Consider the following 22,970-nt stretch of genomic DNA (forward strand, 5'->3'; position numbering starts at 1 on the left):
CCACTGTAAATACCTCTTTAAATCTTGTGTTGAGCTCCTGACATACCTCTCGGTCGTTTCTTGTGAATTCCCCATCACCCTTCCTCAGTCTGATTACCTGGTCCTTGACTGTTGTTTTCCTCCTGATGTGGCTGTACAACAGCTTCGGGTCAGTCTTTACTTTTGATGCTATGTCATTTTCATATTGTCTCTGAGCCTCCCTTCTTATCTGTGCATATTCGTTTCTGGCTCTTCGGCTGATTTCTTTATTTTCCTGAGTTCTCTGTCTTCTGTACCTTTTCCATTCTCTAGTACACCTAGTTTTTGCCTCCCTACACCTTTGGGTGAACCAAGGACTCGTTCTGTTCTTCCCATTATTTCTGTTTCCCTTGGGAACAAACCTCTCCTCTGCCTCCTTGCATTTTGTTGCTACATAGTCCATCATTTCTTGTACTGGTTTACCTGTCAGTTCCCTCTCCCACTGAATGTCTTGAAGGAAGTTCCTCATGCCTGAGTAGTTCCCCCTTTTGTAGTTTGGTTTTTCCCAGCCTATTCCTGCTACTCTCTCCACTTGGAGCTCAACTATGTAGTCGAAGCACAGAACCACATGATCACTAGCTCCCAGGGGCCTTTCATACATGATACCCTCGATGTCCGAACTACTCATGGTGAATACAAGGTCCAACCTTGCTGGTTCATCCTCTCCTCTCTCTCTGGTAGTGTCTCTAACATGTTGATGCATGAGGTTCTCCAGTACCACATCCATCATCTTGGCTCTCCATGTTTCGGGACCCCCATGGGGCTCCAGGTTTTCCCAGTCAATCTCCTTGTGATTGAAATCACCCATAACTAGTAACTTTGCTCCCCCCATGTGTGCTCTCCTGGCCACCTCGGCTAGTGTGTTGATCATTGCTCTGTTGCTCTCATCGTATTCTTCTCTTGGCCTCCTGCAGTTCTGTGGTGGGTTGTACATTACTGCAATTATCACCTTATGTCCCTCAGACTGGATTGTTCCTACTAAGTAGTCCCTTTCGCCCATGCCATCCATTCCTTCCATTTTCTCAAAACCCCACTGGTTTTTAATGAGCAGTGCAACTCCTCCTCCCCCTCTCCTCCCTCTGTCTTTCCTGAAGATTTGATATCCGGATGGAAAGATTGAATCTGTTATTATTCTGGTGAGTTTTGTTTCCGTGAGTGCTATTATGTCTGGGGATGTCTCTTTGATTCTTTCGTGCCACTCCTCATACTTGTTTGTTATTCCATCTGCATTTGTATACCACACCTTCAACTTCTTTTCTAAGACTGTGGTCTGGGAAGTATATTGGGGTTGGGGAAGTGGGAGACCTGGTAAGGAACTATGGGTTGTTGCTGTGGGGGTGAAGTTTGTAATGTAGTGGGTGGGGGCATTGGATGTGTGTGTGTGTGTGTGTGTGTGTGTGTGTGTGTGTGTGTGTGTGTGTGTGTGTGTGTGTGTGTGTGTGTGTGTGTGGTTGTGTTGTGTGTGTGTGTGTGTGTGTGTGTGTGTGTGTGTGTGTGTGTGTGTGTGTGTGTGTGTGTGTGTGTGTGTGTGTGTGTGTGTGTGTGTGTGTATGTGGTGTGTGTGTGTGTGTGTGTGTGTGTGTGTGTGTGTGTGTGTGTGTGTGTGTGTGTGTGTGTGTGTGTGTGTGTATGTGTGTGTGTGTGTGTGTGTGTGTGTGTGTGTGTGTGTGTGTGTGTGTGTGTGTGTGTGTGTGTGTGTGTGTGTGTGTGTGTGTGTGTGTGTGTGTGTGTGTGTGTGTGTATGTGTGTGTGTGTGTGTGTGTGTATGTGTGTGTGTATGTGTGTGTGTGTGTGTATGTGTGGTGTGTATGTGTGTGTGTGTGTGTGTGTGTGGTGTGTGTGTGTGTGTGTGTGTGTGTGTGTGTGTGTGTGTGTGTGTGTGTGTGTGTGTGGTGTGTGTGTACTCACCTAATTGTGGTTGCAGGGGTCGAGGCTCAGCTCCTGGCCCCGCCTCTTCACTGATCGCTACTAGGTCCTCTCCCTCTCTGCTTCCTGAGCTTTGTCATACCTCTTCTTAAAACTATGTATGGTTCCTGCCTCCACTACTTCACTTGCTAGGCTATTCCACTTCCTGACAACTCTATGACTGAAGAAATACTTCCTAACGTCCCTGTGACTCGTCTGAGTCTTCAGCTTCCAATTGTGACCCCTTGTTTCTGTGTCCCCTCTCTGGAACATCCTGTCTCTGTCCACCTTGTCTATTCCCCGCAGTATCTTGTATGTCGTTATCATGTCTCCCCTGACCCTTCTGTCCTCCAGTGTCGTCAGTCCGATTTCCCCCAACCTTTCCTCGTACGACATTCCCCTGAGCTCTGGAACTAGCCTTGTTGCAAACCTTTGTACTTTCTCTAACTTCTTGACGTGCTTGACCAGGTGTGGGTTGCAGAGTGGTGCTGCATACTCCAGTATGGGCCTAACATACACAATGTACAGTGTCTTGAACGATTCCTTATTAAAATACCGGAACGCTATTCTCAGGTTTGCCAGGCGCCCGTATGCTGCAGCAGTTATTTGGTTGATGTGTGCCTCCGGTGACGTGATCGGTGTTATGGACACCCCAAGATCTTTCTCCCTGAGTGAGGTCTGTAGTCTTTGACCACCTAGCCTATACTCTGTCTGCGGTCCTCTTTGCCCCTCCCCAATCTTCATGACTTTGCATTTGGCAGGGTTGAATTCGAGAAGCCAGTTTCTGGACCACGTGTCCAGCCTGTCCAGGTCTCTTTGCAGTCCTGCCTCATCCTCATCCGATTTAATTCTTCTCATCAGCTTCACATCATCTGCGAATAGGGACACTTCAGAGTCTATTCCTTCCATCATGTCGTTCGCATATATCAAAAATAGCACTGGTCCTAGAACTGACCCCGGTGGGACCCCGCTCGTCACAGGCGCCCACTGTGATACCTCTTCACATACCATGACTCGTTGTTGCCTCCCTGTCAGGTATTCCCTGATCCATTGCAGTGCCCTCCCTGTTATATGCACCTGATCCTCCAGCTTTTGCACTAATCTCTTGTGAGGAACTGTGTCAAAGGCCTTCCTGCAGTCCAGGAAAATGCAATCAACCCACCCCTCTCTCTCATGTCTTACTTCTGTTACCTTGTCATAAAACTCTAGAAGGTTTGTGACACAGGATTTGCCTTCCATGAATCCATGCTGGTTTTCATTTATAATCTTGTTCCATTCCAGGTGTTCCACCACTCTCCTCAGGTCTGTAGTTTAGTGCCTCGTTTCTGTCTCCTTTCTTAAATATGGGGACTACATTTGCCGTCTTCCATATCTCAGGTAGTTGCCCAGTTTCTAGGGATGTGTTGAAGATTGTGGTTAGGGGCACGCACAGCATCTCTGCTCCTTCTCTAAGGACCCACAGGGAGATGTCCGGTCCCATCGCATTTGAGGTATCAAGGTCACTTAGCAGCTTCTGCACCTCCTCCTCGGTTGTTCGTATGTCATCCAACACTTGTTGGTATATTCCCTCTCGATGTTCCCTTCTGTGCTGTCTTCCCACAGCCCTTCCTGTCTCTACTGTAAAAAATTCCTTAAATCTCCTGTTTAGCTCCTCACATACCTCCTGATCATTTCTTGTGAGTTCTCCACCTTCTGTCCTCAGTCTAACCACCTGGTCTTTGACTGTTGTCTTCCTCCTGATGTGGCTATACAACAGTTTCGGGTCAGTCTTGACTTTCGATGCTATGTTATTTTCATACTGTCGCTGGGCCTCCCTCCTTACCTGTGCATACTCATTCCTGGCTCTGCGACTAATCTCCCTATTTTCATGTGTTCTCTGCCTTCTGTACTTTTTCCATTCTCTATTGCACTTAGATTTTGCCTCCTTACACCGTCGGGTAAACCAGGGGCTCGTTCTGGTCTTCCCATTGTTTCTGTTGCCCTTGGGAATAAACCGTTCCACTGCCTCCTTGCATTTTGTTGTTACATATTCCATCATTTCATTTACTGGCTTTCCTGCCAGTTCTGTGTGTGTGTGTGTGTGTGTGTGTGTGTGTGTGTGTGTGTGTGTGTGTGTGTGTGTGTGTGTGTGTGTGTGTGTGTGTGTGTGTGTGTGTGTGTGTGTGTGTGTGTGTGTGTGTGTGTGTGTGTGTATGTATGTGTGTGTGTGATCTACAGTCGTGCAAGCATTGCTTCCTCACACCCGACACTAAGGTAAAGATGACCAGAAACTCAATTGTAGTTTGATTGGAAACTATTTGTTGTACTCTAACTCGGACCAACAATGTTGCCAGTTACTTCAGAGTTGTTGAGAGAATACAGGAAAATAATCCGAAAAGGGATCTTCCCTGTGAGAAACTGGCATACCTGAGTTAGCATGTTTATTGCCCTCAACATCAATGTCTAATGACCAGTAAAAAACAAACACCTCTTTGTGCTTTCTAGAAATGCGACATAATTATTTCTGTATACGAAGTATACAGAAGGAATGAAGAGGTGGATATAATTACAGTGTGTGGTAGCAGTGAGTACTTCATATAAATAAGCTGTGAAAATGCTGCCTTAATGATCTTCGTGTGGTCAGTAGGTGTTAAACATAATAAACCAATCAACCTCAACACTAAAATATCATGTTAAATAATTCTTGATGCATTACTACACAGAAAAGTTATACGTGTATAGACATTATCCACTGGGTTGGGATGCAGCTCACGTCCCATTTATACACATGAGTGAGACGAAGCATACACATTCCACGCTCCCAGTCATGCCTGGGGGACCACGTAGACGTGATGACTCTCTCCCATTAATATATTATGACTCTCGCATTCATATATGAGATAGAATGTAGCATAAGTATTGCCGCTTACGAACAGGGGTTGAGGGGCGCCACTGACCTCGTGTGTTGAGGGGCGCCACTGACCTCGTGTGTTGAGGGGCGCCACTGACCTCGTGTGTTGAGGGGCGCCACTGACCTCGTGTGTTGAGGGGCGCCACTGACCTCGTGTGTTGAGGGGCGCCACTGACCTCGTGTGTTGAGGGGCGCCACTGACCATCGTGTGTTGAGGGGCGCCACTGACCTCGTGTGTTGAGGGGCGCCACTGACCTCGTGTGTTGAGGGGCGCCACTGACCTCGTGTGTTGAGGGGCGCCACTGACCTCGTGTGTTGAGGGGCGCCACTGACCATCGTGTGTTGAGGGGCGCCACTGACCATCGTGTGTTGAGGGGCGCCACTGACCATCGTGTGTTGAGGGGCGCCACTGACCATCGTGTGTTGAGGGGCGCCACTGACCTCGTGTGTTGAGGGGCGCCACTGACCTCGTGTGTTGAGGGGCGCCACTGACCTCGTGTGTTGAGGGGCGCCACTGACCATCGTGTGTTGAGGGGCGCCACTGACCTCGTGTGTTGAGGGGCGCCACTGACCATCGTGTGTTGAGGGGCGCCACTGACCTCGTGTGAGGGGCGCCACTGACCTCGTGTGTTGAGGGGCGCCACTGACCATCGTGTGTTGAGGGGCGCCACTGACCTCGTGTGAGGGGCGCCACTGACCTCGTGTGTTGAGGGGCGCCACTGACCTCGTGTGAGGGGCGCCACTGACCTCGTGTGTTGAGGGGCGCCACTGACCTCGTGTGTTGAGGGGCGCCACTGACCTCGTGTGTTGAGGGGCGCCACTGACCTCGTGTGTTGAGGGGCGCCACTGACCTCGTGTGTTGAGGGGCGCCACTGACCTCGTGTGAGGGGCGCCACTGACCTCGTGTGTTGAGGGGCGCCACTGACCTCGTGTGTTGAGGGGCGCCACTGACCTCGTGTGTTGAGGGGCGCCACTGACCTCGTGTGTTGAGGGGCGCCACTGACCTCGTGTGTTGAGGGGCGCCACTGACCTCGTGTGTTGAGGGGCGCCACTGACCTCGTGTGTTGAGGGGCGCCACTGACCTCGTGTGTTGAGGGGCGCCACTGACCTCGTGTGTTGAGGGGCGCCACTGACCTCGTGTGTTGAGGGGCGCCACTGACCTCGTGTGTTGAGGGGCGCCACTGACCTCGTGTGTTGAGGGGCGCCACTGACCTCGTGTGTTGAGGGGCGCCACTGACCTCGTGTGTTGAGGGGCGCCACTGACCATCGTGTGTTGAGGGGCGCCACTGACCTCGTGTGTTGAGGGGCGCCACTGACCTCGTGTGTTGAGGGGCGCCACTGACCATCGTGTGTTGAGGGGCGCCACTGACCTCGTGTGTTGAGGGGCGCCACTGACCTCGTGTGTTGAGGGGCGCCACTGACCTCGTGTGTTGAGGGGCGCCACTGACCATCGTGTGTTGAGGGGCGCCACTGACCTCGTGTGTTGAGGGGCGCCACTGACCTCGTGTGTTGAGGGGCGCCACTGACCTCGTGTGTTGAGGGGCGCCACTGACCATCGTGTGTTGAGGGGCGCCACTGACCTCGTGTGTTGAGGGGCGCCACTGACCTCGTGTGTTTCAATATGCACAAAATCTCGATGAAACTGAGATATTTATTAACCTCGGTTAAATGAGGTCAGTACAAGTTTGGTAACATTAGGTCAGGTAACGTTGTCAGGTCATGTCAGGTTAGCTTAGGTTTTCCTAAATTAACATAAATTAACCCACATTTTCGTATATTTACCCGACAAGAATGGATTATGAAATAAGGGTGGCGTACGTCTGACAGCTGGGAAGACAACATATCCACTTAAATAGCTTGAAACCCCACGTTTCTTATATACAGTGGAGAGAGTGTTGTACCAGCAGTGCCCAAAGCTCCCTCACCTACGGGGAAGGGAAGGGGTGCGACGCCCCCCTCCTCCCCCGGCCATTCGGCCGCAGTCAAATATTTGATCTCAACTTTTTTTACAGAAGCTTCACCCCCGCCTGTTCTACACCCCTGATATTTGCATCGCATATTGAACCTAACATTTTTTTCCCATCCTTGTCGCCGGTATCACAGACCTGTGATTATATTCTCAAGGTACAAAGCTTTTACTTTCCTTCTTGTTTTAATATTTTTTAAAGAGAAGGGAAGGATGAGGGAGGGACGGAGGTTAAAGAAGGCTGGAGTAATGGAAGGGGTGTAGTAATGTAAGAGGTAGGGTAAGGGAAAGGGTATGGTTATGGAAGGGGAGTAGTAATGGAAGGGGTAGGGCAAAGGAATGGAGGTGGGAAGGAAAGGCAGTACAGAAAAGTGGGATAAGGGAAGGGCTGGGTACGGAGAGGGGAGGGGTAAAGGGAAGGAAGGGATAAGAAAAAGGGAGAGGTAAGAGGAAGGGAAGGTCTGGGGTAAGAATGGAGGGGTAAGGGAAAGGGAGGATTGAGAAGGTAGGGGTAAAGGGAAGGGAGGGGTAAGGGGAAGGGAGGGGTAAAGGGAAGGGAGGGGTAAGGGGAAGGGAGGGGTAAGGTATGGAGAATGAAGAGGCAACTCATTATTACACTCACAGAGAAGCATTATATCTGCAAGTGAACACACAGTCTTACGTTATAATGAAAGTGTAAATAAATACAAGAAAAAATCTGTGTCAAGGAGTGTAAATCAATATAGATTGAAATAAATCCCAGACCCACCTGAACAAGACAAAAAAGTGTACATGTACTCCTCCCCTCCCCCTTCCCCCTCCCCCTCCCCCCTCCCCCGGCGCAAACTATATCAAGATCCACAAGAACTCAATGTAAGGAAAATATTGAAAGAAAACTGAGTAATCGTCTGCTACTCTTATTATGTTTTATTAACGCTTTGTTGGTTGGTTTATGTCATGGAATAAACGTGTTTGTCAACACACACTGCATGACAGGACACCGTAGCTGCGCTCTGTAACTTATACGGATTCGGTACATGTAACAAATAATAATTTTTAATAATAAGTACTAACCATTAATAATTAATAATATTAACAGTGAGAGAGGGTCCTTGTTCTCTCATGTGCCATGGTGGTGAAATTTTATTGGTCAGGAGAACTGAGAAAGTCTGTCCTGAGGTAGGTCATGTGACTTCGGATTTTCTCTGCTTATCTATCCACATCGTAAACAAAACAATAATTACATATGAGGGCAGGTTCTGCAGGTCAGGGCAGGTTCTGCAGGTCGTATATAAGACGTTACAAGATAAACATTGATAACTACAAACTGCTTTTTATATCCACAGTTATTATAACACAAGACGATCTACTACAAAGAACCTCATTTAAGTCTTCAGCCTCTGTAGTAACATCAAGTGTGTACGTAGCTTTATGCACGTCTCAACCCCTCTCTGTCTCTGTCCGTATATCTGTCTGTGTATCTGTGTGTCTGTGTGTCTGTCTGTCTGTCTGTCTGTCTGTCTCTCTCTCTCTCTCTCTCTCTCTCGCTCATCCTGCAAAATGCAGGATGAACATTTGCATTTTTCTGGTCTTCTACATTACGTTAGTGTTATTGTTAGTGTTGGTCAGTAAATATCTTAGTCATGGAGGACTATAAAACTTCGGTTTCATCTTTGGCTAACATAAATTGTCTTTTCATTGTTTGTTTTAGAAATGAACTTATGTTCTGTGTCCAGAAACATCTTAAAAACGTTGATAATTATATAGTGCAATAAATACGAATATACAAAGAATTAAGGCTTTTAAATTTTGAGTGGTAATGGTAGCAGACAACCTGCTGCTGGATCCCACTCCCACGTGTTTACCTGGTTAATATTTTTATGAAAATAATATAATAAGACCTAGGTTGAAGGAATCAAGAGAGTTGCTTTTCAATCATTATATTTTAGAGACAGTAGAGGCCACCATTAAAGCGTTATTATTCCCCTGGGAAAACTATCGCACGCTCATCGCTACTCACCTGTTCCAACTTCCGCCAGCCGCCACCAGGTGTCTCTGAGCGTGTGTATCACGTGACCATCGAAGCGTATGTTTATGAGCTCTTCACAGTCACCTACCCGCACTTCCCGCTCTCTTGTTCCATTGTACCTAAGTAGGTAATTGGCCTCCTTATGACCTGTCAGCCTCTCAATCCTCACCTCATAAAGGTGCATCCCATCCACCTGCATATCCTTCCTCCTCCTCGTCCGCAGCAGCGTCACTCCTTCATCTTCACCTGTGTCTTCACCATGCCCGCCCCTGCAACACACGTCTTCACCACACCAGCCCCTGCAACACACGTCCTCACCACGCCCTCCCCTGCAACACACGTCCTCACCACGCCCTCCCCTGCAACACACGTCCTCACCACGCCCTCCCCTGCAACACACGTCCTCACCACGCCCTCCCCTGCAATACACGTCCTCACCACGCCCGCCCCTGCAACACACGTCCTCATGACAGCTGCCCCTGCAACACACGTCCTCATGATAGCTGCCCCTGCAACACACGCCTTCATGATAGCTGCCCCTGCAACACAAGTCCTCATGATAGCTGCCCCTGCAACGCACGTCCTCATGATAGCTGCCCCTGCAACACACGTCCTCATGATAGCTGCCCCTGCAACACACGTCCTCATGATAGCTGCCCCAGCAACACACGTCCTCATGATAGCTGCCCCTGCAACACACATCCTCATGATAGCTGCCCCTGCAACACACGTCCTCATGATAGCTGCCCCTGCAACACATGTCCTCGTGATAGTTGCCCCTGCAACACACGTCCTCGTGATAGCTGCCAATGCAACACACGTCCTCGTGATAGCTGCCCCTGCAACGCACGTCCTCGTGATAGCTGCCACTGCAACACACGTCCTCGTGATAGCTGCCCCTGCAACACACGTCCTCGTGATAGCTGCCCCTGCAACACACGTCCTCGTGATAGCTGCCCATGCAACACACGTCCTCGTGACAGCTGCCCCTGCAACACACGTCCTCGTGGTAGCTGCCCCTGCAACACACGTCCTCATGATAGCTGCCCCTGCAACACACGTCCTCGTGATAGCTGCCCCTGCAACACACGTCCTCGTGATAGCTGCCCCTGCAGCACACGTCCTCGTGGTAGCTGCCCCTGCAACACACATCCTCGTGGTAGCTGCCCCTGCAGCACACGTCCTCGTGATAGCTGCCCCTGCAACACGTCCTTGTGACAGCTGCCCCTGCAACACACGTCCTCGTGGTAGCTGCCCCTGCAACACACGTCCTCATGATAGCTGCCCCTGCAACACACGTCCTCGCGATAGCTGCCCCTGCAACACACGTCCTCGTAATAGCTGCCCCTGCAGCACATCCTCGTGGTAGCTGCCCCTGCAACACGTCCTCGTGATAGCTGCCCCTGCAACACAGGTCCTCGTGACAGCTGCCCCTTCAACACACGTCCTCGTGGTAGCTGCCCCTGCAACACACGTCCTCGTGATAGCTGCCCCTGCAACACACGTCCTCGTGATAGCTGCCCCTGCAACACACGTCCTCATGATAGGTGCCCCTGCAACACACGTCCTCGTGATAACTGCCCCTGCAACACACATCCTCATGATAGCTGCCCCTGCAACACACGTCCTCGTGATAGCTGCCCCTGCAACACACGTCCTCATGATAGCTGCCCCTGCAACACACGTCCTCATGATAGCTGCCCCTGTAACACACGTCCTCATGATAGCTGCCCCTGCAACACACGTCCTCGTGATAACTGCCCCTGCAACACACGTCCTCGTGATAGCTGCCCCTGCAGCACACGTCCTCGTGGTAGCTGCCCCTGCAACACACGTCCTCGTGGTAGCTGCCCCTGCAGCACACGTCCTCGTGATAGCTGCCCCTGCAACACGTCCTCGTGACAGCTACCCCTGCAACACACGTCCTCGTGGTAGCTGCCCCTGCCACACACGTCCTCATGATAGCTGCCCCTGCAACACATGTCCTCGCGATAGCTGCCCCTGCAACACAGGTCCTCGTGACAGCTGCCCCTGCAACACACGTCCTCGTGGTAGCTGCCCCTGCAACACACGTCCTCGTGATAGCTGCCCCTGCAACACACGTCCTCGTGATAGCTGCCTCTGCAACACACGTCCTCATGATAGGTGCCCCTGCAACACACGTCCTCGTGATAACTGCCCCTGCAACACACATCCTCATGATAGCTGCCCCTGCAACACACGTCCTCGTGATAGCTGCCCCTGCAACACACGTCCTCATGATAGCTGCCCCTGCAACACACGTCCTCGTGATAGCTGCCCCTGCAACACACGTCCTCATGATAGCTGCCCCTGCAACACACGTCCTCGTGATAACTGCCCCTGCAACACACATCCTCATGATAGCTGCCCCTGCAACACACGTCCTCGTGATAGCTGCCCCTGCAACACACATCCTCATGATAGCTGCACCTGCAACACAGGTGCTCGTGATAACTGCCTCTGCAACACACGTCCTCATGATAGCTGCCCCTGCAACAGAGGTGCTCGTGATAGCTGCCCCTGCAACACAATATTATCACCATTTCCATAAATCCGGACATGAAACTTATAAAAAAGTATCATGTATTCTGATGCTTCTTTTCTGGGGAACATTTTTGATGAATTCTTCGACCTTCTGAGCGACGTCATCATCCTTGGTGTGCTGGAAGCAGTGGCGGATCTACATTTTTGGGGCCCTGAAGCTTGAACCGTTATTGGGGCCCCTTGGCAACTATTATTTTGTACCGAATTACACTATATTATTATTATTAAAAAAAATCTCATGCAGTAGACACAAATTTTAAGCAATGTGGACTAAAGTGGCTTCTGGGGCCCCTCCGGGATTAGGGGCCCTGAAGCTTAAGCTTCATTAGCTTTATTGTAGATCCTCCCCTGGCTGGAAGGTGACAACGTGTGCACAGGTGCACGATCTCATGAATATCAGTGAATATGATAATAGTTCACAAAACCGACAAGTTGATAAGACACATGAGCAACAGTTAGGTATCCTTATTCAGAAATGTGAAGCTGAAGCAACAGCTTCAGATTCACATTGTTCCAAACTATTGAGCAAAACTCTACACCAGGCTGAAGGACTGATAACCTCAAAACTACGTCTTCAAGGGTGATGGACTGATTACATTGTCTTTCGTCTCTTATGCTTCTCCTGCCTTCTGTGTACTCTACTGAAGAAGCCTACTGTGTAGGCGAAACGTTTGGGAATAAAGTTTCCTAACTGTTGCACATGTGTCTGATGACAGTACCTTCAGGCTGTGATTCCTTCTCCTGATGTTTCCTTCAGTCTGCCGGACAGCGTCTTTCAAACTACTTTGTTATTATATCAACGCTACAATCACGGCTGTAATAACCGACCTTTGTACAATATTTAAGACAACTGTAGGACCTTCAGGTCACAAGTGAAGGTTCTTGGTTCAGTCTTGGGCCAGGAGACTAGCGGCCGCCTCACCTTCCATCCCTTACCTTTCTTTACATAGCGGTAAATATGTTCTCTCATCAAGAAGTTTCATAATCTACGTCTCTACCTTCATCAAAATCCTCTAAGAGCCACGTTATCGATTTGCCAGAATCGTTAAAGAGTCACGCCTCTACCTTGCCAGAATCTTCAAGGAGCCACATCTCCACTTTGCCAGAATCTTCAAGGAGCCACATCTCCACTTTGCCAGAATCTTCAAGGAGCCACATCTCCACTTTGCCAGAATCTTCAAGGAGCCACATCTCCACTTTGCCAGAATCTTCAAGGAGCCACATCTCCACTTTGCCAGAATCTTCAAGGAGCCACATCTCCACTTTGCCAGAATCTTCAAAGAGCCACATCTCCACTTTGCCAGAATCTTCAAAGAGCCACATCTCCACTTTGCCAGAATCTTCAAAGAGCCACATCTCCACTTTGCCAGAATCTTCAAGGAGCCACATCTCCACTTTGCCAGAATCTTCAAAGAGCCACATCTCCACTTTGCCAGAATCTTCAAGGAGCCACATCTCCACTTTGCCAGAATCTTCAAAGAGCCACACCTCCACTTTGGCAGAATCTTCAAAGAGCCACATCTCCACTTTGCCAGAATCTTCAAGGAGCCACATCTCCACTTTGGCAGAATCTTCAAAGAGCTACATCTCCACTTTGCCAGAATCTTCAAAGAGCCACATCTCCACTTTGCCAGAATCTTCAAAGAGCCACACCTCCACTTTGGCAGAATCTTCAAAGAGCCAGATCTCCATTTTGCCAGAATCCTCCAAGACCTACGTCTTTTCCTTCACTAGGCTCCTTCAGAAAACGTATCTCCACCTTCATCAGGATTCTCCATAAGCCACGATTCTTCCTGTGCCAGGATCCTTCAGGAGCCACAAGGAATGACCACTAGGACTGCCCGATTTATACCCTTCATTGAGTACGCGAATCCCTGCAATATGGAGTTGCTTCGGTAAGATAAGATAAGATAAGATTTCGTTCGGATTTTTAACCCCGGAGGGTTAGCCACCCAGGATAACCCAAGAAAGTCAGTTCGTCATCGAGGACTGTCTAACTTATTTCCATTGGGGTCCTCAATCTTGTCCCCCAGGATGCGACCCACACCAGTCGACTAACACCCAGGTAAACCATACCCCCGGCCGGGATTGAACCCGTGGTCATAGAGTCTCAAAACTCCAGCCCGTCGCGTTAGCCACTAGACCAGCTAGCCACAATAAGATTCATCCAACTAGGTATATTTCTACACCATAGGAAGGTTAGCACAGGCACCTCTGTGACCACAATCGTGTCATTACGATTTCTTGAGTCATGTTGACGGCAGTGAAGGGACTTGAGCTAGAGTTCGTCACGGCCACGCTAGCTGGAGATTCGTCTGTAAAAACTTGCACTTGTGGTCACAGAGGTGCCTGTGCTAACCTTCCTATGGTGTAGAAATATACCTAGTTGGATGAATCTTATTGTGGCTAGCTGGTCTAGTGGCTAACGCGACGGGCTGGAGTTTTGAGACTCTATGACCGCGGGTTCAATCCCGGCAGGGGGTATGGTTTGTTTGCAATCGTGTCATTACGATTTCTTGAGTCATGTTAACACCCAGGTACCTATTTGCTGCTAGGTGAACAGGACAACAGGTGTAAGGAAACGTGTCGAAATGTTTCCACCTGCCGGGAATCGAACCTGGGCCCTCCGTGTGTGAAGCGGGAGCTTTAGCCACCAGGCCACGGTAACAGAAGAGTAACGAAGGATTGTGTTGGGTCACTGGTGAGAGAGGCAGGAAGACAGTGAGGTCAAGCTTTCTGGCCTGGGAAGGTCAGGGGAGGTGCTGGGGGAGGCAGGGGAGGAAGTCATGCTGAAGTAGGAGCCAAGGAGGTGCTAAAGTAGGTGCCGGGGAAGGTACTAGGGGAGGCCGGGCATGAGATCATGCTGTAGCAGGTGCTTAAGTAGGTGCTGTAGCAGGTGCTGAAGAAGGTGGTGTAGCAGATGCTGAAGTAGATGCTATAGCAGGTGCTGAAGTAGGTGCTGTAGCAGGTGCTGAAGTAGATGCTAGGGGAGGCCGGGCAAGTAGTCGTGCTGAAGCAGGTGCTGAAGGTGATGGGGAAGGTGCTAGTGAAGGTGCTGCGGGAGGTCGGGCAGGAGGTAGCGCTGGGGGAGGCGGGGCAGGAGGCCGTGCTGGGGGTTTACGGTGTGTGGGCACGGCGTAAGGAGGCAGCGGGCGGAAGTAACGTGGAAATGGCTGCCTCCTCGGCTCTGTCCCTTTAATACCAACTTGGCTGGCAACTGTGGTTATTGTACCGTCTCTCTAATTTAGACCCTTTTCATCCTCAGTAGTGTTGGCATGTGTCACCCCCCTCCATCTACAGTGTTGGCATGTGTCACCCCCTCCATCTGCAGTGTTGGCATGTGTCATCCCCTCCCCCTGCAGTGCTGGTATGTGTCACCCCCTCCCCCTGCAGTGCTGGCATGTGTCACCCCCCTGCAGTGCTGGCATGTGTCACCCCCTCCCCCTGCAGTGCTGGCATGTCACCCCCCTCCATCTACAGTGTTGGCATGTGTCACCCCCTCCATCTACAGTGTTGGCATGTGTCACCCCCTCCATCTACAGTGTTGACATGTGTCACCCCCTCCATCTGCAGTGTTGGCATGTGTTACCCCCTCCATCTACAGTGTTGGCATGTGTCACTCCCTCCATCTGCAGTGTTGGCATGTGTCACCCCCTCCATCTGCAGTGTTGGCATGTGTCACCCCCTCCATCTGCAGTGTTGGCATGTGTCACCCCCTCCATCTACAGTGTTGACATGTGTCACCCCCTCCATCTGCAGTGTTGGCATGTGTCACTCCCTCCATCTGCAGTGTTGGCATGTGTCACCCCCTCCATCTGCAGTGTTGGCATGTGTCACCCCCTAAATCTACAGTGTTGGCATGTGTCACCCCCTCCATCTACAGTGTTGGCATGTGTCACCCCCTCCCCCTGCAGTGCTGGCATGTGTCACCCCTCCCCCTGCAGTGGTGGCATGTGTCACCCCTCCCCCTGCAGTGGTGGCATGTGTCACCCCTCCCCCTGCAGTGCTGGCACGTGTCATCCTCTCCCCCTGCAGTGCAGGCATGTGTCACCCCCTCCCCCTGCAGTGCTGGCATGTGTCACCCCTCCCTCTGCAATGGTGGCATGTGTCATCCCCTCCCCCTGCAGTGCCGGCATGTCACACCCTCCCCCTGCAGTGCTGGCATGTGTCACCCCTCCCCCTGCAGTGCTGGCATGTCACCCCTCCCCCTGCAGTGCTGGCATGTGTCACCCCTCCCCCTGCAGTGCTGGCATGTGTCACCCCTCCCCCTGCAGTGCCGTCATGTGTCATCCCTTCCCCTGCAGTGCTGGCATGTGTCACCCCCTCCCCCTGCAGTGGTGGCATGTGTCATCCCCTCCCCCTGCAGTGGTGGCATGTGTCACCCCCTCCCACTGCAGTGGTGGCATGTGTCACCCCCTCCCACTGCAGTGGTGGCATGTGTCACCCCCTCCCACTGCAGTGGTGGCATGTGTCATCCCCTCCCCCTGCAGTGGTGGCATGTGTCACCCCCTCCCACTGCAGTGGTGGCATGTGTCACCCCCTCCCACTGCAGTGGTGGCATGTGTCACCCCCTCCCACTGCAGTGGTGGCATGTGTCACCCCGCCCCCTGCAGTGCTGGCATGTGTCACCCCGTCCCCCTGCAGTGCTGGCATGTGTCACCCCTCCCCCTCCAGTGCTGGCATGTGTCACCTCCTCCCCTGCAGTGCTGGCATGTGTCACCCCCTTCCCCTGCAGTGCTGGCATGTGTCACCCCCTCCCACTGCAGTGGTGGCATGTGTCACCCCCTCCCACTGCAGTGGTGGCATGTGTCACCATCTCCCCCTGCAGTGCTGGCATGTATCACCCCCTCCCCCTGCAGTGGTGGCATGTGTCACCCACTCCCACTGCAGTGGTGGCATGTGTCACCCCCTCCCAATGCAGTGGTGGCGTGTGTCACCCCCTCCCCCTGCAGTGGTGGCATGTGTCACCCCTCCCCTGCAGTGCTGGCATGTGTCACCCCTTCCCCTGCAGTGCTGGCATGTGTCACCCCTCCCCCTGCAGTGCTGGCATGTGTCACCCCCTCCCACTGCAGTGGTAGCATGTGTCACCCCCTCCCACTGCAGTAGTGGCATGTGTCACCCTCTCCCCCTGCAGTGCTGGCATGTGTCACCCCCTCCCCCTGCAGTGGTGGCATGTGTCACCCACTCCCACTGAAGTGGTGGCATGTGTCACCCCCTCCCACTGCAGTGGTGGCATGTGTCACCCCCTCCCCCTGCAGTGGTGGCATGTGTCACCCCTCCCCTGCAGTGCTGGCATGTGTTACCCCTTCCCCTGCAGTGCTGGCATGTGTCACCCCATCCCCCTGCAGTGCTGGCTTGTGTCACCCCTCCCCCTGCAGTGCTGGCATGTGTCTCCCCTTCCCCCTGCAGTGTTGGCATCTCTCACCCCCTCCCCCTGCAGTGCTGGCATGTGTCACCCCCTCCCCCTGCAGTGCTGGCATGTCACACCCTCCCCCTGCAGTGCTGGCATGTGTCACCCCCCCCTGCAGTGCTGGCATGTGTCACCCCCCTCCCCCTGCAGTGCTGGCATGTGTAACCCCCCCTGCAGTGCTGGCATGTGTCACCCCCCTCCCCCTGCAGTGCTGGCATGTGTCACCCCCTCCCCCTGCAGTGCTGGCATGTGTCACCCAACCCCCTGCAGTGCTGGCATGTGTCACCCCCTCCCCCTGCAGTGCTGGCATGTGTCACCCCTCCCCCTGCAGTGCTTCCATGTCTCACCCCCTCCCCCTGCAGTGCTGGCATGTCACCCCTCCCCCTGCAGTGCTGGCATGTGTCACCCCTCCCCCTGCAGTGCTGGCATGTCACCCCTCCCCATGCAGTGCTGGCATGTGTCACCCCTCCCCCTGCAGTGCTGGCATGTGTCACCCCCTCCCCCTGCAGTGCTGGCATGTGTCACCCCTCCCTCTGCAGTGCTGGCATGTCACCCCTCCCCCTGCAGTGCTGGCATGTGTCACCCCTCCCCTTGCAGTGCTGGCATGTGTCACCCCTCCCCCTGCAGTGCTGGCATGCGTCACCCCTTCCCCTGCAGTGCTGGCATGTGTCACCCCGTCCCCCTGCAGTGCTGGCATGTGTTACCCCCTCCCCCTGCAGTGGTGGCATGTGTCACCCGCTCCCACTGCAGTGCTGGCATGTGTCACCCCTCCCCCTGCAGTGCTGGCATGTGTCACCCCTCCCCCTGCAGTGCTGGCATGTGTCACCCCCTCCCCCTGCAGTGCTGGCATGTGTCACCCCTCCCCCTGCAGTGCTGGCATGTCACCCCTCCCCCAGCAGTGCTGGCATGTCACCCCTCCCCGTGCAGTGCTGACATGTGTCACCCCTCCCCCTGCAGTGCTGACATGTGTCACCCCTTCCCCTACAGTGCTGGCATGTGTCACCCCCTCCCCCTGGAGTGCTGGCATGTGTTACCCCCTCCCCCTGCAGTTGTGGCATGTGTCACCCCCTCCCACTGCAGTGGTGGCATGTGTCACCCCCTCCCACTGCAGTGGTGGCATGTGTCACCCCCTCCCACTGCAGTGGTGGCATGTGTTACCCCTCCCCCTGCAGTGCTGGCATGTGTCACCCCCTCCCCCTACAGTGCTGGCATGTGTCTCACCCTCCCCTGCAGTGCTGGCATGTGTCATCCCCTCCCCCTGCAGTGTTGGCTTCTGTCACCCCTCCCCCTGCAGTGCTGGCATGTGTCTCCCCCTCCCCGTGCAGTGCTGGCATGTGTCATCCCCTCCCCCTGCAGTGCTGGCATGTGTCACCCCCTCCCCCTGCAGTGCTGGCATGTCACACCCTCCCCCTGCAGTGCTGGCATGTGTCACCCCCTCCCCCTGCAGTGCTGGCATGTGTCACCCCCTACCTCTGCAGTGCTGGCATGTGTCACCCCTCCCCCTGCAGTGCTGGCATGTGTCACCTCTCCCGCTGCAGTGCTGGCATGTGTCACCCCCCTCCCCCTGCAGTGCTGGCATGTGTCACCCCTCCCCCTGCAGTGCTGGCATGTGTCACCCCTCTCCCCCTGCAGTGCTGGCATGTGTCACCCCCTTCCCCTGCAGTGCTGGCATGTCACCCCTCCCCCTGCAGTGCTGGCATGCGTCACCCCTCCCCCTGCAGTGCTCGCATGTGTCACCCCTCCCCCTGCAGTGATGGCATGTGTCACCCCCTCCCCCTGCAGTGCTGGCATGTGTCACCCCCTCCCCTTGCAGTGCTGGCATGTGTCACCCCTCCCCCTGCAGTGCTGGCATGTCATCCCTCCCCCTGCAGTGCTGGCATGTGTCACCCCTCCCCTTGCAGTGCTGGCATGTGACACCCCTTCCCCTGCAGTGCTGGCATGTGTCACCCCCTCCCACTGCAGTGGTGGCATGTGTCACCCCCTCCCCCTGCAGTGGTGGCATGTGTAACCCCTCCCCTGCTGTGCTGGCATGTGTCACCTCTTCCCCTGCAGTACTGGCATGTGTCACCCCCTCCCCCTGCAGTGTTGGCATGTGTCACCCCCTCTCCTTGCAGTGCTGGCATGTGTCACCCCCCTCCCCCTGCAGAGCTGGCATGTGTCTCCCCCTCCCCCTGCAGTGCTGGCATGTGTCACCCCCTCCCCCTGCAGTGCTGGCATGTGTCTCCCCCTCTCCCTGCAGTGCTGGCATGTGTCTCCCCCTCCCCCTGCAGTGCTGGCATGTGTCTCCCCCTCCCCCTGCAGTGCTGGAATGTGTCTCCATCTCTCCCTGTAGTGCTGGCATGTGTCTTCCCCTGTCCCTGCAGTGCTGGCATGTGTCTCCCCCTCCCCCTTCAGTGCTGGCATGTGTCTCCCCCTCCCCCTGCAGTGCTGGCATGTGTCTCCCCCTCTCCCTGCAGTGCTGGCATGTGTCTCCCCCTCCCCCTGCAGTGCTGGCATGTGTCTCCCCTCCCCCTGCAGTGCTGGCATGTGTCTCCCCCTCCCCCTGCAGTGCTGGCATGTGTCTCCCCCTCCCCCTGCAGTGCTGGCATGTGTCACCCCCTCCCCCTGCAGTGGTGGCATGTGTCACCCCCTCCCACAGCAGTGGTGGCATGTGTCACCAACTCCCACTGCAGTGATGGCATGTGTCACCCCCTCCCCCTGCAGTGGTGGCATGGGTCACCCCGCCCCCTGCAGTGCTGGCATGTGTCACCCCCTCCCCCTGCAGTGCTGGCATGTGTCACCCCTCCCCCTCCAGTGCTGGCATGTGTCACCTCCTCCCCTGCAGTGCTGGCATGTGTCACCCCCTTCCCCTGCAGTGCTGGCATGTGTCACCCCCTCCCACTGCAGTGGTGGCATGTGTCACCCCCTCCCACTGCAGTGGTGGCATGTGTCACCATCTCCCCCTGCAGTGCTGGCATGTATCACCCCCTCCCCCTGCAGTGGTGGCATGTGTCACCCACTCCCACTGCAGTGGTGGCATGTGTCACCCCCTCCCACTGCAGTGGTGGCGTGTGTCACCCCCTCCCCATGCAGTGGTGGCATGTGTCACCCCTCCCCTGCAGTGCTGGCATGTGTCACACCTTCCCCTGCAGTGCTGGCATGTGTCACCCCTCCCCCTGCAGTGCTGGCATGTGTCACCCCCTCCCACTGCAGTGGTAGCATGTGTCACCCCCTCCCACTGCAGTAGTGGCATGTGTCACCCCCTCCCCCTGCAGTGGTGGCATGTGTCACCCCTCCCCTGCAGTGCTGGCATGTGTTACCCCTTCCCCTGCAGTGCTGGCATGTGTCACCCCCTCCCCCTGCAGTGCTGGCTTGTGTCACCCCTCCCCCTGCAGTGCTGGCATGTGTCTCCCCTTCCCCCTGCAGTGCTGGCATGTATCACCCCCCTCCCCCTGCAGTGCTGGCATGTGTCACCCCCTCCCCCTGCAGTGCTGGCATGTCACACCCTCCCCCTGCAGTGCTGGCATGTGTCACCCCCTCCCCCTGCAGTGCTGGCATTTGTCACCCCCTCCCCCTGCAGTGCTGGCATGTGTAACCCCCCCTGCAGTGCTGGCATGTGTCACCCCCCTCCCCTGCAGTGCGGGCATGTGTCACCCCCTCCCCCTGCAGTGCTGGCATGTGTCACCCAACCCCCTGCAGTGGTGGCATGTGTCACCCCCTCCCCCTGCAGTGCTGGCATTTGTCACCCCTCCCCCGCCAGTGCTTCCAGGTGGCACCCCCACCCCCTGCAGGGCGGGCCTGTCACCCCTCCCCCTGCAGTGCTGGCATGTGTCACCCCCCCCTCTGCAGTGCGGGCATGTCACCCCTCCCCCTGCAGTGCTGGCATGTGTCACCCCCACCCCCTGCAGTGCTTGCATGTGTCACCCCCTCCCCCTGCAGTGCTGGCATGTGTCACCCCTCCCTCTGCAGTGCTGGCATGTCACCCCTCCCCCTGCAGTGCTGGCATGTGTCACCCCTCCCCTTGCAGTGCTGGCATGTGTCACCCCTCCCCCTGCAGTGCTGGCATGCGTCACCCCTTCCCCTGCAGTGGTGGCATGTGTCACCCCGTCCCCCTGCAGTGCTGTCATGTGTTACCCCCTCCCCCTGCAGTGCTGGCATGTGTCACCCCCTCCCACTGCAGTGCTGGCATGTGTCACCCTTCCCCCTGCAGTGGTGGCATGTGTCACCCCTCCCCATGCAGTGCTGGCATGTGTCACCCCCTCCCCCTGCAGTGCTGGCATGTGTCACCCCTCCCCCTGCAGTGCTGGCATGTCACCCCTCCCCCTGCAGTGCTGGCATGTGTCACCCCTCCCCCTGCAGTGCTGGCATGTGTCACCCCTCCCCCTGCAGTGCTGACATGTGTCACCCCTTCCCCTGCAGTGCTGGCATGTGTCACCCCCTCCCCCTGGAGTGCTGGCATGTGTTACCCCCTCCCCCTGCAGTTGTGGCATGTGTCACCCCCTCCCACTGCAGTGGTGGCATGTGTCACCCCCTCCCACTGCAGTGGTGGCATGTGTCACCCCCTCCCACTGCAGTGGTGGCATGTGTTACCCCTCCCCCTGCAGTGCTGGCATGTGTCACCCCCTCCCCCTTCAGTGCTGGCATGTGTCTCACCCTCCCCTGCAGTGCTGGCATGTGTCATCCCCTCCCCCTGCAGTGTTGGCTTCTGTCACCCCTCCCCCTGCAGTGCTGGCATGTGTCTCCCCCTCCCCTTGCAGTGCTGGCATGTGTCATCCCCTCCCCCTGCAGTGCTGGCATGTGTCACCCCCTCCCCCTGCAGTGCCGGCATGTCACACCCTCCCCCTGCAGTGCTGGCATGTGTCACCCCCTCCCCCTGCAGTGCTGGCATGTGTCACCCCCTCCCTCTGCAGTGCTGGCATGTGTCACCCCTCCCCCTGCAGTGCTGGCATGTGTCAAGCCCCTCCCCCTGCAGCGCTGGCATGTGTCACTCCCCTCCCCCTGCAGTGCTGGCATGTGTCACCTCTCCCCCTGCAGTGCTGGCATGTGTCACCCCTCTCCCCCTGCAGTTCTGGCATGTGTCAACCCCTTCCCCTGCAGTGCTGGCATGTCACCCCTCCCCTTGCAGTGCTGGCATGCGTCACCCCTCCCCCTGCAGTGCTGGCATGTGTCACCCCTCCCCCTGCAGTGATGGCATGTGTCACCCCCTCCCCCTGCAGTGCTGGCATGTGTCACCCCCTCCCCTTGCAGTGCTGGCATGTGTCACCCCTCCCCCTGCAGTGCTGGCATGTCACCCCTCCCCCTGCAGTGCTGGCATGTGTCACCCCTCCCCTTGCAGTGCTGGCATGTAACACCCCTTCCCCTGCAGTGCTGGCATGTGTCACCCCCTCCCACTGCAGTGGTGGCATGTGTCACCCCCTCCCCCTGCAGTGGTGGCATGTGTAACCCCTCCCCTGCTGTGCTGGCATGTGTCACCTCTTCCCCTGCAGTACTGGCATGTGTCACCCCCTCCCCCTGCAGTGCTGGCATGTGTCACCCCCTCTCCTTGCAGTGCTGGCATGTGTCACCCCCTCCCCCTGCAGAGCTGGCATGTGTCTCCCCCTCCCCCTGCAGTGCTGGCATGTGTCTCCCCCTCCCCCTGCAGTGCTGGCATGTGTCTCCCCCTCTCCCTGCAGTGCTGGCATGTGTCTCCCCCTCCCCCTGCAGTGCTGGCATGTGTCTCCCCCTCCCCCTGCAGTGCTGGCATGTGTCTCCCCCTCCCCCTGCAGTGCTAGCATGTGTCTCCCCCTCGCCCCCCAGTGCTGGCATGTGTCTCCCCCTCTCCCTGCAGTGCTGGCATGTGTCTCCCCCTCCCTCTGCAGTGCTGGCATGTGTCTCCCCCGCCCCCTGCAGTGCTGGCATGTGTCTCCCCCTCCCCCTGCAGTGCTGGCATGTGTCTCCCCCTCCCCCTGCAGTGCTGGCATGTGTCTCCCCCTCCCCCTGCAGTGCTGGCATGTGTCTCCCCCTCCCCCTGCAGTGCTGGCATGTGTCTCCCCCTCTCCCTGCAGTGCTGGCATGTGTCTCCCCTCCCCCTGCAGTGCTGGCATGTGTCTCCCCCTCCCCCTGAAGTGCTGGCATGTGTCTCCCTCTCCCCCTGCAGTGCTGGCATGTGTCTCCCCCTCCCCCTGCAGTGCTGGCATGTGTCTCCCCCTCCCCCTGCAGTGCTGGCATGTGTCTCACCCTCTCCCTGCAG

This window comes from Cherax quadricarinatus, chromosome 23 (genome assembly GCF_038502225.1).
Source record: "Cherax quadricarinatus isolate ZL_2023a chromosome 23, ASM3850222v1, whole genome shotgun sequence".
NCBI lineage: Eukaryota > Metazoa > Arthropoda > Malacostraca > Decapoda > Parastacidae > Cherax > Cherax quadricarinatus.